The 14,595-nt window shown below is 35.9% G+C and overlaps 1 pseudogene; it reads right to left on the reverse strand.

The window, feature by feature from the left end:
- Positions 1–1,635: 1,635 nt before the first annotated feature.
- On the reverse strand, positions 1,636–5,874 carry LOC111914577 (acyl-coenzyme A oxidase 3, peroxisomal-like; annotated as a pseudogene).
- Between the last annotated feature and the right edge of the window lie 8,721 nt (positions 5,875–14,595).

The raw sequence follows: 14,595 nt of genomic DNA on the forward strand, positions 1-14,595 counted from the left end.
GAGTCCACCCATGTGACTCGCCGAGTAGCTTCAGTTCTTAATCCATACAGTGGCTTTTCGAGCCATGCAGGGGCTCCAAACCATAGATCCACTCTTTTACAGTCTATTCCTCACGTAAAGTTGCAAACTTTACATGAAACCAAGGAGATAAAAGCCCAAAACACTCTAAGGCTAGGGTTCTAGACAAGCATGCTTCACCAACACCCCCAAGACTGATACTTTATGGTTCTCTAGGTCGAAACACACCTTGATCTGAAGTAGCAACTTCAGATCTGGACTTCTAACTCGAAATGGCTCTTAATCATGCCATAAAAGCCGCAAATCTCATAACAAAGGTAAAACTTTATGCAAAAGAGTGAAGGTAATGACTTCTTACCAACTAATGCTTTGAAAAGTCCCACCAATTCTGGATCTAAAGCCAATTCTTGAATCACCAAAGGTTCCCTTCCTCCTTCTTCCTTCAAATCACCAAAAATGACAAGAAAGCTTGAATGTGCCAAAATTGAGGCTTAGGGTTTCGTGTTCTGGATAAGAGAGGCTATAGAGAACCCTAAGGGAGAGAATAAGATGTTTATATAGTGCACAAAGTCCCGGATTTAGGGTTTTCCTCTTCAAATTGGACTCGTCGAGTCGGTCACTTACTCTTCGACCCGGATCCCGCTTGGACTCGTGGAGTTCCACCATGGACTCGACGAGTTGACCCCTTTGACTTAGGGTTTTCCTTTCCTTTCTTGGTCTTTCTAATTATGGGTGTTACAAGGTGCACAAAAATCTTCTTTTCCGATTTTCTTTCTCACTTTGACTAGCTTCTCCATGTAGGTTAGCTTCACTACACATGTTCCTTGTCTTCTTGGTTCACCAAGAACTTCAAATCAATCTAGCACACAACCTTTACTTCAACTCACACAAAATGATCTTTAAAACTCTCTTCACAAAAAATTTTGGTTTTAAACTCATTCAACACACAACCCTTTCTCTCACACAGATTAATCTTAAAAAAAACACAATCACACATCAAACATATGCAGTTTTTAATCACATAGATTTATTGAAACAAAGCTTTGTTCGGCTCACACAAAGCTTTGACCTTCTCTGAACTCTATGGTTCACTTAGAACCCCTTCCACATATCCCACGATCCTAGGGCTTTGATACCAAATTTAGAATATAAAGCTCTTTCTTTTGAACAAGAAACAACTCATTAAATAAAAGTGACAATTTTCAGAGAAAGAAGAAACGAAGGAAAAATGGAAAGTGTGCATATTACTTTATTCATCATCCAAAAGTGCCTTAAATATGCTTACATCCAACCAACTTACACAAGACTAAGTCACCAAACACTCTACATTTCCTAAGGACTCGGTAAAATGGAAAACAAACACAACTTTAAATACTAAATAATAACCCATGAATGAATTACTCCTAAAGAAAACACAACACCCATTTTATTGCCCGAAAATCTGGTCACCAGTTTTGACTAAAGTCAGAATTAAACCCAACATATTCCTTATTAGATCCATATGATTTGTGTGCAATAGGGAATATATAAAACTAAAAATAACAACATAAACAATTTCATTACTTGTTCTTACAACATATGGAGTCATCTTTATTCATACAAGATGTAATCTAGAAGTTAAATTTCCATATGTATTTTCTTTAAAACCAAAGACCACGCATTGGCATTGATCCAGTTAAAACTATAAGTCCCAAGAAAGCATCAGGGATTCCAAACGAACTCACCAATGCAAGTGTATGTGGTCTTAACTCACTATACAGCTGCATAACCTCTTTCCTAACCACTACAACATTGTCTATTGATAAGTAGCCATATCTTATAAATGAACTATCTTCTTCCATCACAATCATCGCATACATTGACCTCATTAACCCCAACACATCCAACAACCATATTCATCACAACATTTATTTTCACATTTCTTCATCAACAAATGTTTGTAGAACAGTTGCTTCAACATCAACAAATGTTTGTATAACTAATCGATCTGCAAAGGCTCTCCCCACATCCTCAGCAAGTTGATACATCTAATAAATTCATAATACACTCTAATTACATAATTTTAAATACAGTAGCAGCTCCATCCAAATTTTAGAAGATCTACCTCACCACTATAAAATTATGTTTACTTTCTCCCAATACTTTTGTTACAAAACGTTGCAATAAATCTCTAAGTCGTAAGCAAAAAATGTCAATCTGCAACATACACAAATAGAAGAATGTTTCTAAGTACTTTTAATGTGTTCTAATTGATCCGTTTATACAAAAGAAATTAATTTAGTACCTGCAGCTGACTGGTTCGGAGGGTAGAGCTTGTAAGGTGAGAAGGGATAACTGGAGTAGGTTTTTCAAGTGTTCTAGTCCCAAACCTTTAATTGGTTTGTTCCTTTTCTTACCTGCCAAAATCTCTACTAGTAATGCCTTGCTAACCTGAGTTATGATACACATATTATGATTATTAATTCTTGAAAACAAATATATAATGTTTTTTAACTATATATTAAATGTTACCTGTTGCATTAAAACATTGTTATCGCCTTTAAAAGTCAATTGCACATCATATTCGCTTTTTAAATGACCAACATGATTTTCTGTATTTATACCTTGCCCACCACAAGCTTCTCGACATTCCTGACATAAAATTAGGACAATATAAGCTTACCTTTTAGAACATTGGTAGAGCTAATAACAATAATAGTAGTGGTAGTAGTAGTAGTAGTAGTAGCAACAACAACAACAACAACAACAACGTCATGTGCATTTGTAGACCTGAAGGGTTCGTATGCAATGTCAGGTTGAAATAGACTTGAGTGCACTAGAAACAACATGAACTGTTTTAATTGATTCGACTGTTCTTTTCACATATATCATCTTCAAATAGTTGGAAGCAAAACTCATAGCATATATGCCAAATAAAAAAAAAAGATAAACGTTAGAACAAACTTAAAACAAACATAGTAAATGTCAAAGAAGCAACATATACAAGCACATACTATAAAAAAAACTTTCAGAAATGTATTAAAAGCTAAATGAAAAAAGAGCAATGTACTTTATGTTTTGTTCTATAAAAGCATTACACCTTCAAATAATATCCTATTAAGGAACTGTGTTAGGATAATTCAAAATTTTTAGGAGTAATGGTAATTTAGGAAAGTTTCCTTATTTTATTATTTAGATATGTTTAATTCTGATAGTCGTATTGCACAAGGATTCTATTAGTGTTGGATTATGATTGATCGACAAAGCAGGTGGCTTAGAGTTTGGTTTATGTTGCGGATAATAGAAGATGGTAAAAGTGTTGGTGACCTTCTTGTCTTGATTGATAAAAGAATCTATCAAAATATGATTGATAGTCAAAGGTATAGTTGTCAAGACAAGAGGGAATGGAGAAACAACAAAGTGTTAACATTATGGCAGTGGAAGTTCAAACCGGTTGGCTTTGGATGTGGTTGTGGATCGATCAAAAGTAGTTGAAAGAAGACTTTAAATGTAATCGAGGTGGAGGTCGAGTGTTCGGGAAAAGTCGAGAATCGAGATGGTTCAAAAAGAAGGTAATGAGGGAGCTTATAGGAGTGAAGGAAGCGATACATTGTGATTTGGGGGGGGGGGGGGGTTGGGGGGAATGTTAGTATAATTTAGAACTTTAGGAATAAGGATAATTTAGAAAAGTTTCCTTATTTTATTATTTGGTTATTAGGATTCTATATATTAGTATAAATAGATGTAATGGTTCTGTTGTTTTTAATAAGGGCTTAAGATTTAAGCATTAAATTTATTTTGTTCCTTTTCCTTTCATATTTACTATTCTTACTTTAGTTGTAAGCAATGACTTTAACATGTTTAAACCCAACCCATTGTACTTTGAAATTTTCACTATATCAATGGTAACCTTTTGAATCATTTTTTAGTTGCATGGCACATGTTAACAGGTTTTTATGCCATGTCATTATCTACATTGGATGACCAAATGTAATATATTATTGACATGCCAAAATAAAATTATAAAACACTTTCAAACTTAATATTTTCTACCAAAATGATATGCCAAGCTTGCTTTTGGTGTAAGAATCTTGATTTAATATATAATTTATTGATACGATAAAAATAAAAGTACAATGTCATAATAAGAAAAGGAAGTTTGATGCTATAAAGGAGGAAAGGGAAAAAAAAATCTAAGTTTAAAAATCTTATATAAGATTCTTTTGTTAGATCACCACTATATTGATCATGGATATCCAATATGGACAATGACATGACACAAATTGTTTAAGTTGTGATATTGAGGTTGGATAACTTTTTTGAAGTACAAAATCATAATTAAAAAAAAAAAAAAAAAAAAAAAAAAAACTTGAAAGTACAATGTTGTAATAAGAATAAATGAAAGTACAAAGCTATTACAATAAGTAAATAGACACTGCATTGCTATTTCTTCCATTTATCCCACATATTAACTAGTAACTTTTTAATTGTCAAGAAAATTAGGTACTTACGTTTTTGCTATAAGAGGAAAATTAGGTACTTACGTTTTTGCTATAAGAGGTATGAGCCGCCTTTGATGACTGGGATAATCAAGTAGGAGAACTTCTGGTTCATTTGGTCTAATTGAAAAGGCTCGCCTAGTCAACGAGTATCTTATTGTAATCGCTAAACCAATCTGATAAAACATTAGTAGAAACAATTTGAACAAATTTAAAATCAATAATGAAATGAAAGATCATGTGTGTACTATAAAATGACTTGTAAGATTATTAAAAAAAAAGTAAAGATAACTAATTGCTTTCAAGTATGATTGAAAATTTGAAATCACTCAACAGAAAAAAAGGTTTAAAGGGCCGGTTGCTAGGGATTCAAAAAGATACAATATGTCAATAGGACGGAAACAACATTTTACCGGTGCAAGAACCATTAGAAGTTGGTTCCCCACGGTACATGGAATACAAAATAGACATTCACGGCGGAGATATGCATCACAAGCTTAACGTTGATTTTGTGAAATATATTTAGAGAACTCAATTACATGTTGGAAAAGAAACGGACATATGACTTTGGATGACAATTTTTCATATTAATGTAATTTTTTATTCTATTATTATGTGATTTTTCAAATTTGATGTTTCAGATTCATGCAATGTTTCGATTTTGTTTTTTTATTAAATCCTTTTTTCATTTCTTTTTATTTATTAAGTTAATATTATTTTTATTTCTATTAAAAAAAAAAAGTGAAGGGCCAAAGAGAAATTATTTACTAGGTGAAAGGAGTTGAGGGAGAGTAGGGTGCGAGACAAAAGGTGTGCTGTGGTGTTATGTTGATTACGAATTACCCCCTTCTAGAATATATGAAGTGTGAACTTAAGTCTAGGTGTGGTAGTGTGTAGTTTGTAGCACCTTTGTGGCGTTCATTGCAACAACGGCAATAGGTATCCGGCTAGTTGTTAATGGGGCCATAAAGGCTGCAAATCGCTGATCTGGATCTTTTATTGCACTTAAATATTGCCCATCAGGTGACACGTTAGCAACCGAATTCAACAAGTTTTCTCTTGGTATGCGTAGATTGTCCAAGCTTAATCGATAGAGAATGATCAAAAACACCAACAGTTTCAGCAACAGCAAATCTCCACAATTCACCTTCAGGTCCCTTCTTAGAAAATCACCCATCGAAAGCTCCATGTTCTCTTAAGTAATCAATTCTTTTCATCGTCATCTCTCTCTGTTGCTCCATCGACTGATTAAAGTCCGGCGAAATAAACACTTTGCCGCCTCTTTCTCTTGGGCAAAACAGGTTGCTCTGGATCATCAGACTGAACACATTGTCGATTTCAGCCATGTTCTAGCCGTCTAGGAGCCTACGGAGGGACTTGGTATCGAAACTAAACGGCGGCTCAGATAGTTCCGGTGGGGAGTAGCTGACACATACGGCGGTTTGTAGGATTTCGGTGGTGGGGTTTTGGTGGTTATTGAGATGACGGGTTAGGACTCATGTCCTAAAGTTGACCCGATCCGTTAATGACATTGATGATGATGAATCTATAGAAGATGAATGGGAGAATAAGAAAATAAGAAAATAGAAGAAATGACAGAGAATTTATTTAGGCTTTTGTAAGAAGACGAAGAGTTTGGTAATTACGGAAGTTGGACACGAGTTTTCGTATGGCCGGTTCTGCATGGGGTACGTAGGTGTTAAAATAAGACCATGACACCAATAAAATTTTCAATATAATAATTTAATTTAAAAAAAAATAATAATATACACTGATGCATTTTCATTTCTATCAAAAAAAATACAAGGGTTCTTTTTTTTTTTTAAATAATGTTTGATGCATTTCCATGTCTATCAATTAATGCTTTTAGTTTTGCATTTCCTCGATGTATAATGTTGCATTGGTTTCTTTCTAGTTTTTCATGGTTAAGTATAACTTTTGGGTTTCTTGTTCGAATACCTTTTTTTCATAGATATTTTAGTTTCTAGACTTAGAGTATTTTTAATGGCTAATCTCTATTGTCACTTAAAATTATTATTATATTATTATTTAATGTAACATATCTATTCTATCTCTTCTAATAAATGAAACTTAAAATTGACACGTGTCAGTTTTTTAGAATGTTTTTTCACACGTGTCATTTTTCTATGATTTTTATTATTTTCTTTTGTTTGGTAACAAATCAAATTTTGAAAATACAAAATCATATCCTAATAATATTATTATGTTTATTTTGCTTAACAAATTAATTCATAATTATTTACAATCGACAAATGTTTTTTTTTTTTACATTTATTATTTTTTTATCTATATAAAAAATTTTAATATATGGACCGTGGTTTCCACGGGTTATAACCTAATTGTTATATTTATATATATATCCTTAATTTGATTTAAACAGGTTAGTTTATATACATACTTCATTATTAACTGTACACTTTTTTTTTTTGTTTTGAAGCAGACAACGTAATATTAAGAAAACACTTTAACAAGAAGCAAGAAAAAACAACAATTTACAAAGAGTTTAGAGGACATTGCAACCTGCTAGTCCATTTAGCAATGCAATTCATATTTTTATTGGAAAACCATAAAAAAATTCACGAATAGAATCTAAAATATCATCTCTTCTCATCTTTCCCGAGCATAAATCTCGTCATTTTTAAATCGCCAAATATACAACAAAGTAGTACCCACCACAATATCAATATCATTCTTCTTAATAGAACATGAATGTAAGGAGTCAACATAATCAAACACTTGCGTTGTGGAAGAAAACTGGACAACGGGAATGTCAAGCCATCTAAAAAATTTATCCCACGTTTTTGGTTGCCACCCCACATCTTAAAAAATATGATTAAGCTGTTCAACATCAATATTACAAACATGACAAAAAGTGGAAGGAACATCCACTCCCCCGAGATCAAGATTCGTAAGAGAAGGAAGTCTATCCATTCTAATTCTCCTTACCAAAATATTAACTTTACGATGAAGGAATCTATTCTATCAAGTTTGTGTGGCCGAATGAATTTGTCAATCCATCTCTTTAACACTGAAACAAAAAACTCACCAGAGGAATCTAAACTCCAAATCCACATTATCATGCTGATAAGAAAGAACAACCTCATGAAGGACCAAAAGCAATTCGATATATTGTGATTCCTCGTCTCCCCCTTATATTTCGACGTCACTTCCACACCCAGTTCACACCTATTTTTTGATCTGAAATAAGATAATCTTTCTCGGTCTCTAGCAGAAACAAGCAAGGAAAAGTAACCGCTAATTTAAAGTCTCCAATCTAAGGATCATTCCAAAACATTGTAGTAGTACCATTACCAAATTTTTTCTAACCACTTGAACCGACAAAACCTGTTTATCCTCCAACTTTGACACGAAAGCAAGGATTCTTATCCAAGGAGTGGAAGCTTTCAATCTATTAGATCCACAACTGAATCCACCATTATCCCCATAAATAGCTTTAATAATCGAGACCCAAATAAGATCATAATTATTAAGAAAACGCCACTTCCATTTTTAGAGGAGAGAAAGATTGAGAGTGTAACATCCATAAATTTTACGCCAAATTTAAACTTTTTCAATCATAAATAAAAACTGTAAAGCATCGTTTACAAAATGTTTTCAAATCATTTTCCATCAGAGTGTCCCAAAAATCATAACATAAAGATGAGGAGCGGTACGGTCACGCCTTCGCCTTTCCATGGACTCCTGAAGTACATGAAACAATAAACTAAAAACTGTAAGCCCGAGGCTTAGTGAGCTACCCCCAAAATACCAATACCACACTGACAATACCATATCAGTAATAATCAATCAATCATCATGCATACTGGGCCATCGGCCTGACTGGGCCGCCCTACCGGGGCTACAGTCTGTCTGAATCTATCCCGAGCCTTCGGCATGACTGGTCCGCCACGTGGGCCTACAGTCTCCCCGGACCGCTCATAGGGTATGTTAGCCTTCAGCACAAAACAGGACCGCCTCAACCCAACCAACAAACAAATAACCATGTGCACATAGCTATCATATACTGGCATATACAAACATCAAGCATATCTATCTCACTGATCATAATCATAGAATTCTCCTGTAACTAGAGTACCGACCTATCAGGTCACTAACACACCAATCCCTACGGATCATAAAAGCATAATATACTGTCTGCCTCAATTCCGAACAAACAAATCATAACCACATGCAACATACCATAACAATAACAACTAAAGGGCCGGCCTTGGTGCCGTAGACCCTATCGATATAGTGAGGATAACTCACCTCGCAGATGTCGACACGAAAGGTAAACTCCAACTCTCGGATCACTTGACACGGGTTCCACCACCTATCATCATAGCACATCATACTCATAAGTCCTTAACCTTACAAGGTACTCCATAAACCACTAGTCAACCCCTGGTCAAAGTCAAAGTCCTCAATCAAGGTCAACAATCCATGTTGACCTTAACTCGTCGAGTACCCTTGGCTACTCGCCGAGTTCCCTGAAGTACATTCCAACTCGCCGAGGCATCGGGGTGACTCGTCAAGTTCCTTTGATCCTCGATCAAACTTAAGGTCACACGTCGAGTTCCCTCCTTGCAACTCGACAGATACACATGCATACATAATTTAGGGAAAACTCATCCGACTCGCCGAGTTGTTCTTCAACTCGTCGAGTCTTATGGTGATCTTCATCGGACTCGCCGAGTTGCTCATCCAACTCGTCGATATGACTCGCCGAGTCATCTTGCGACTCGCCGAGTCCATTCAGTTCTTTTTCCATACAGACTTGATTTGAGCCATGCAGCGGCCCCAAATCACAGATCCAAGCTTCTAGGGCATACTTATCACGTAGAGTTGCAAACTTTACGTGCATGCATGGCTATAAAGGCTCTAAATGTCTATTTTAAGTTCTTAATGAAGCTTCAAGTCTAAGATGGACCTCAATCACAACCAATACAACAACTTTATGATTCTAGCATCCAAGGAGGGTCCAGATCTGAAGTTACAACCTCAGATCTAGCCCATAGCTCATCCTTTCAACTTAATACTTCACCAAAAACCCTAAAACTCAACAATGGAAGAGATTCACAAGAAGAAAGGCGATTTGGTTACCTCCAGAAGATGATGACTGAGATAAGAGCTGATTTCCACACTCCACTTGCTCCAATACCCTTCTCCTCTAAGCCTTCTCTCTCCAAAATCCTCTTTTCAAGCTTCAATCACACAATGGCACACACACACGCGCGTATTAGGGTTTTAAGGGCTCTCAAAGACTGCAATGAGGACAAAGGAGGCTGAGGCTCCTTTAAATAGGGGTGCAAACCCCGAGATTTTGGGTTTCATCTGCCAGCTCCTACTCGCCGAGTCCCAAAGTGGACTCGTCGAGTAGGTCACTTAACACGCGGTCCCACCCCGCTGCTACTCGACGAGTAGGTCGACCGACTCGTCGAGTAAGGCTTCATCCAATAATTCTTATGTAATTAATACCTGAGAATCGGGGCGTTACAGAGAGCAGTCAGACTTCCAATGTCCACTCCTCCTTGAATAAAATCCACCAAAACCAGATCCTACTTAACCTAAGAAATTTTTTGTTGAGTCTCGTTACATCCCCAAAAAAATCTAGCACAAGTGGATTCCAATTGTTTAGCAACTACGACAGGCATGACAAAAAGCGAAATGAAATAAGTGCCTAAAGATTCCAAAATCGATTCAAGTAACACCATACACCACTAATCGATAAAGTAGACATCTTCCACCTAGACAACTTCTTAAAAAATTTCTCCATTATCGAATTTCACCCCACAATTCTAGTCATATTATGATTTACCAGAACGCCTAGATAAATTAAAGGCAATTTATCCGCCTTACAACCCACTAGGAGAGCATAATCCACCACATCCTCCCACATGACTCCGGTACCGTATAAATTCGATTTCTAGATATTGATCTCCAAACCACACGCTAGATAAAAAGAATGAAGAATAACAACAATATTAGAGATGTTACCTCCATCTCACTCACCTAGAATGATAACATCATCAACATAAAAAAGATGAGAGATATTATCCTTTTGTCTACCCACAAAATCTCCTTTAAATAAACCTTCACCAATAGCGTACATCTTCAAAAGGAATGTGAAACCCTTCCATGACTAAAATAAATAGAAAAGGTGATAAAGGATCACCTTTTTGAAGCCTTCTTTGCAGTTGGAATTCATCTGAAGCACTACCAATGTAACATCCCAAAATTTAAAACAAAAAATTTCATTTTCATAATAATAAAACCATCAACCAAAACGTGTTTATACAACCATAAAGGAAAAACATAGTATGCCAATCAATCATTCCAATGCATCAGAGTTGAATAAAGCGGAAATCATGGTCTGTGCAATGCGATCATCCCGAGCTCTTTCCCTTTAATCTAGAAGTACCTGAAACATAAACTGAAACTGTAAGCACGAAGCTTAGTGAGTTCCCCAAAACACATTATGTCATACATGACAACATACAATGGACCATGCCTGACAACCATCGGGCCCCGCCCGACATCGAGCCCTCTCAGAATAAATATGTATGTATCTTGTGATGGGCCCCTCCCAGCACACCCATCAGGCCCCGCCTGACATACATTCAGTACATACACACATGTAAGGTTACACGGACAACTAGCATACACATAACCAAAATCCATGGGTCGGTATTGGTGCCTTTGACCCGCCACATATTAGGAGGAGACTCACCTCAAACTAGTGAAAATCTGATAAATGCTCGGACTATTGATCCGAGAAATCTCCTCACTAAATATCATCAAACAACCCCCTAATTAATAATTGGGCCATAAATCATAACTAGAAAATCTAGTTCATTTGTCAACCCCCAGGGTAAAAGACCATTTTACCTTTTCCTCACTTGGCCCAATAATCGAGGCCCAACCCAATGGTACAAAAAGCCCAATATGGTCCAAATTCCTAAATGATACCCAACACCCATTATGAGCCCAAATCCGATAAGGCCCAAAGACTAGCAATGGCCTAAAGTCAGAAAGATGTGACCCAACAAGGCCCACAACCCTAATAGTCCACCTATGGCCCAAATCACAATAGTCAAGAACTGTTAAGTATGCCCAATGTACCCAGACTTACGCCCTGCATACGCCACCTTTGGCCAGTATGCTATGCGTACGTGCTGGGTACGACCAACGTACTCCACAAAAAGTTCGACTCGTCATTAAGTGCTTAATTGGTTAAGCCACTAAGTCTACTTCTCAGATGTGATCCTAAATGATGTTTTAACACGTAAAGTTGGCAAATTTACTCCTTTTCATGTCTTAATGGGACCCAATACTTGATTTTGATGAATAAAACCCATAATAAAAATCCTAACTCATGCATGGTCTAATATAACACATCAAGATTGCATTTTTATGCACAATGGACCTCAAAAATGCTAAGATCTACCATACTTAGCTTCTGGAGTAGCTCATACTCTCATGCATGACTTAAAGGACCACAAAAAGCACAAAAACAATCCCTAACTAGATCTATCAAAATGAACCATCAAGTTAAGAGCTTTATACCTCCAAAAGCTTTCCAAGTTGGTGATGATTCTGGATCTATAAATTCCAACAACACCAATGCAACTTCCAAGATCTCTTATTCCTTCAAGATCACCAAAAACACTCCCAAAAATCACTTCCAAGCTCGAAACACTCAAATGGTAATTAGGGTTTCGTTCTCAGGGTTTGGAGATGTGGAGGCTGGTCATAAGAAGGTCCATAAGTAACTTAAGGTGTTTAAATAGGGCTCAAACCCTAAAAATTAGGGTATATCCCAGGCGGTTGTACTCCCTGCATACTCCACGTACGCCCAAAGTACGTGGGTTTCCTCCGCGACCAAGTTTCGACCCAGTACGCCCAACATACTCTTACCGTAGGCCCAATGTACTCGGCCAGGGACCAACATGCAATGATTTTTAAGTTAAGGGCAAGAAGGGAATATACCTGAAATGCAAATGTTATAACCATTAATAAGTACAAAAGCCTTAGTCGAATTCAAAAACGCATGTATCCAAGACTTGTATTTGTCACCAAACTTCATAGACTACATGATTTTATCCAAGTACTCTTAGTTAACCGAATCGTAAGGATTTACGAAATCAATCTTTAAAACCATTTTCTTTTCAAACTTTTTCTTATACCAATCCACTACTTCATTCACAATAAGAGGACCATCGAGAATTTGGCGTTCTTTTATAAAAGTTGTTTGTCTCTACTAACGACCGAACCAATTACCTTAGCAAGGCGAATAGTTAGAATTTTGGCCAAAATCTTGTATTGAATACTTATGAGGCTGAGAAGTCTAAAATCGTTAAGTAATTGGTGGCTAGTTACCGTTGGGATCAAAGTTATAAAGGAAGAATTACATCTGAAGGGTATTCTCGAATTAGTAAAGAACTCCAAAACAAATTAAAAAAATGTCATGTTTGAGCAGCTCCCAAAAATGTTTAGTAAAGCGAAATTAAATTCATATGGATCTGGAGCTTTATCGCTACACTAGTAAAAAAATGACCTATGGCCATGATTTTTGGAAATAGGGTAGTCACGGATTTGGTTAATTGTGTCACTACATGTCATTAATCAAATTTAAATAATGTTTTAGTCACATATTAACTAAAAACCGCCATCACTGCAAACTATGTTTACACAATTTGTCACCTTTTTATATAAAAAAAATATATGACAAAATACTAGCCAATAGTCATGATAGATCATTATGACTGTAAGTATTTTATTATGACATTTAACAAAAACATGTGAGTATAAATGTTTTATAATAACAATTTAAGTTGATATGTATGTCTAAATTTAATGATTTTGAATATAAAAAAGTAAAACATGTGACGGTAAGTATTTTATTATGACATTTAAAAAATCAAAACATGTAACTAAAAGTATTTTTTAGTCACGTTTTAAGTTTTATGTGTATCTAAAAATAAAAAATAGTAACAATAAAAGATAAATGAAAACGTCACTATAAGGGTTTTACGATGACAGTTAAATGTTGAAAAATGAAAAATATAATTTGGATAGAGTTCAATTATTTTTTTAAGTATCAATTTTTTTCCTTTATTAAAATTTCAACTTTTTTCCCACTTTACCAAAAAACTAAGGGTGCGTTTAGTTGCGGAAAAATGAGCCGTTTTCCGGAAAAATTTTCCAAGAAAAATGAGAATTTTGAAAACGCGTTTAGTTCGTCTATTTTTCTAAATTTTTCACGGAAAATGAAAATTTTCCGTTTTCTAAAATTACAAAGAAGTTGAAATTTTTTGGAAAACTGATAATGATTGTTTTCCACATTTTTCTAATTCCAAAATTTTTCTAAAATATAAACACACACCCACTCCACCTCATCCACCTCTACCTACCCCCACCTTAACACCCCCCACCCCCCCCCCCCACACACACACACATACATACCCACCCCCACACACACCCACCCGCACACACACACACACCAACCCACAAACACACACACACACACCCGCGCACACACACACCAACCTACACACACACATACATACCCATCCACACACCCACCCACAAATACACACACACACATACATAGACATACCCACCCACCCACAAACACACACATACACACACATACCCACCCACACACACCAACCCACAAACACACACACACACATACACTGTGACATCCCCAAAATCTCGGCCAGAAAAGACCGATTTTCATTTATGCTTTTAAAATAATTTCAGAGTAAATCCTTTTGATTTGAAAGAGTTGCGGAATTTGTTCCCAAAAACAAAACGTGATAAAACAATGTTTACCAAAGCATTTCAGAAAAGAAATGTATTTTCGTTATATAATCAAAACTCGGGATGTCATGTTCCGATACAGACCATAAAGCATAAACGATAACATTACAAGTCATTCAACAAATATATACATATACAGACTTGTAAACAAAACAACTTGATGGTTCATCCATCTTATGCCCTTGCGCCACTTCCTGTAATACAAATAAAACTGAGTGGGTCAGGCTTGGGAGCCTGGTGAGCATATAGGGTT

The sequence above is a fragment of the Lactuca sativa genome, chromosome 4, assembly GCF_002870075.4.
Source record: "Lactuca sativa cultivar Salinas chromosome 4, Lsat_Salinas_v11, whole genome shotgun sequence".
Classification (NCBI taxonomy): domain Eukaryota; kingdom Viridiplantae; phylum Streptophyta; class Magnoliopsida; order Asterales; family Asteraceae; genus Lactuca; species Lactuca sativa.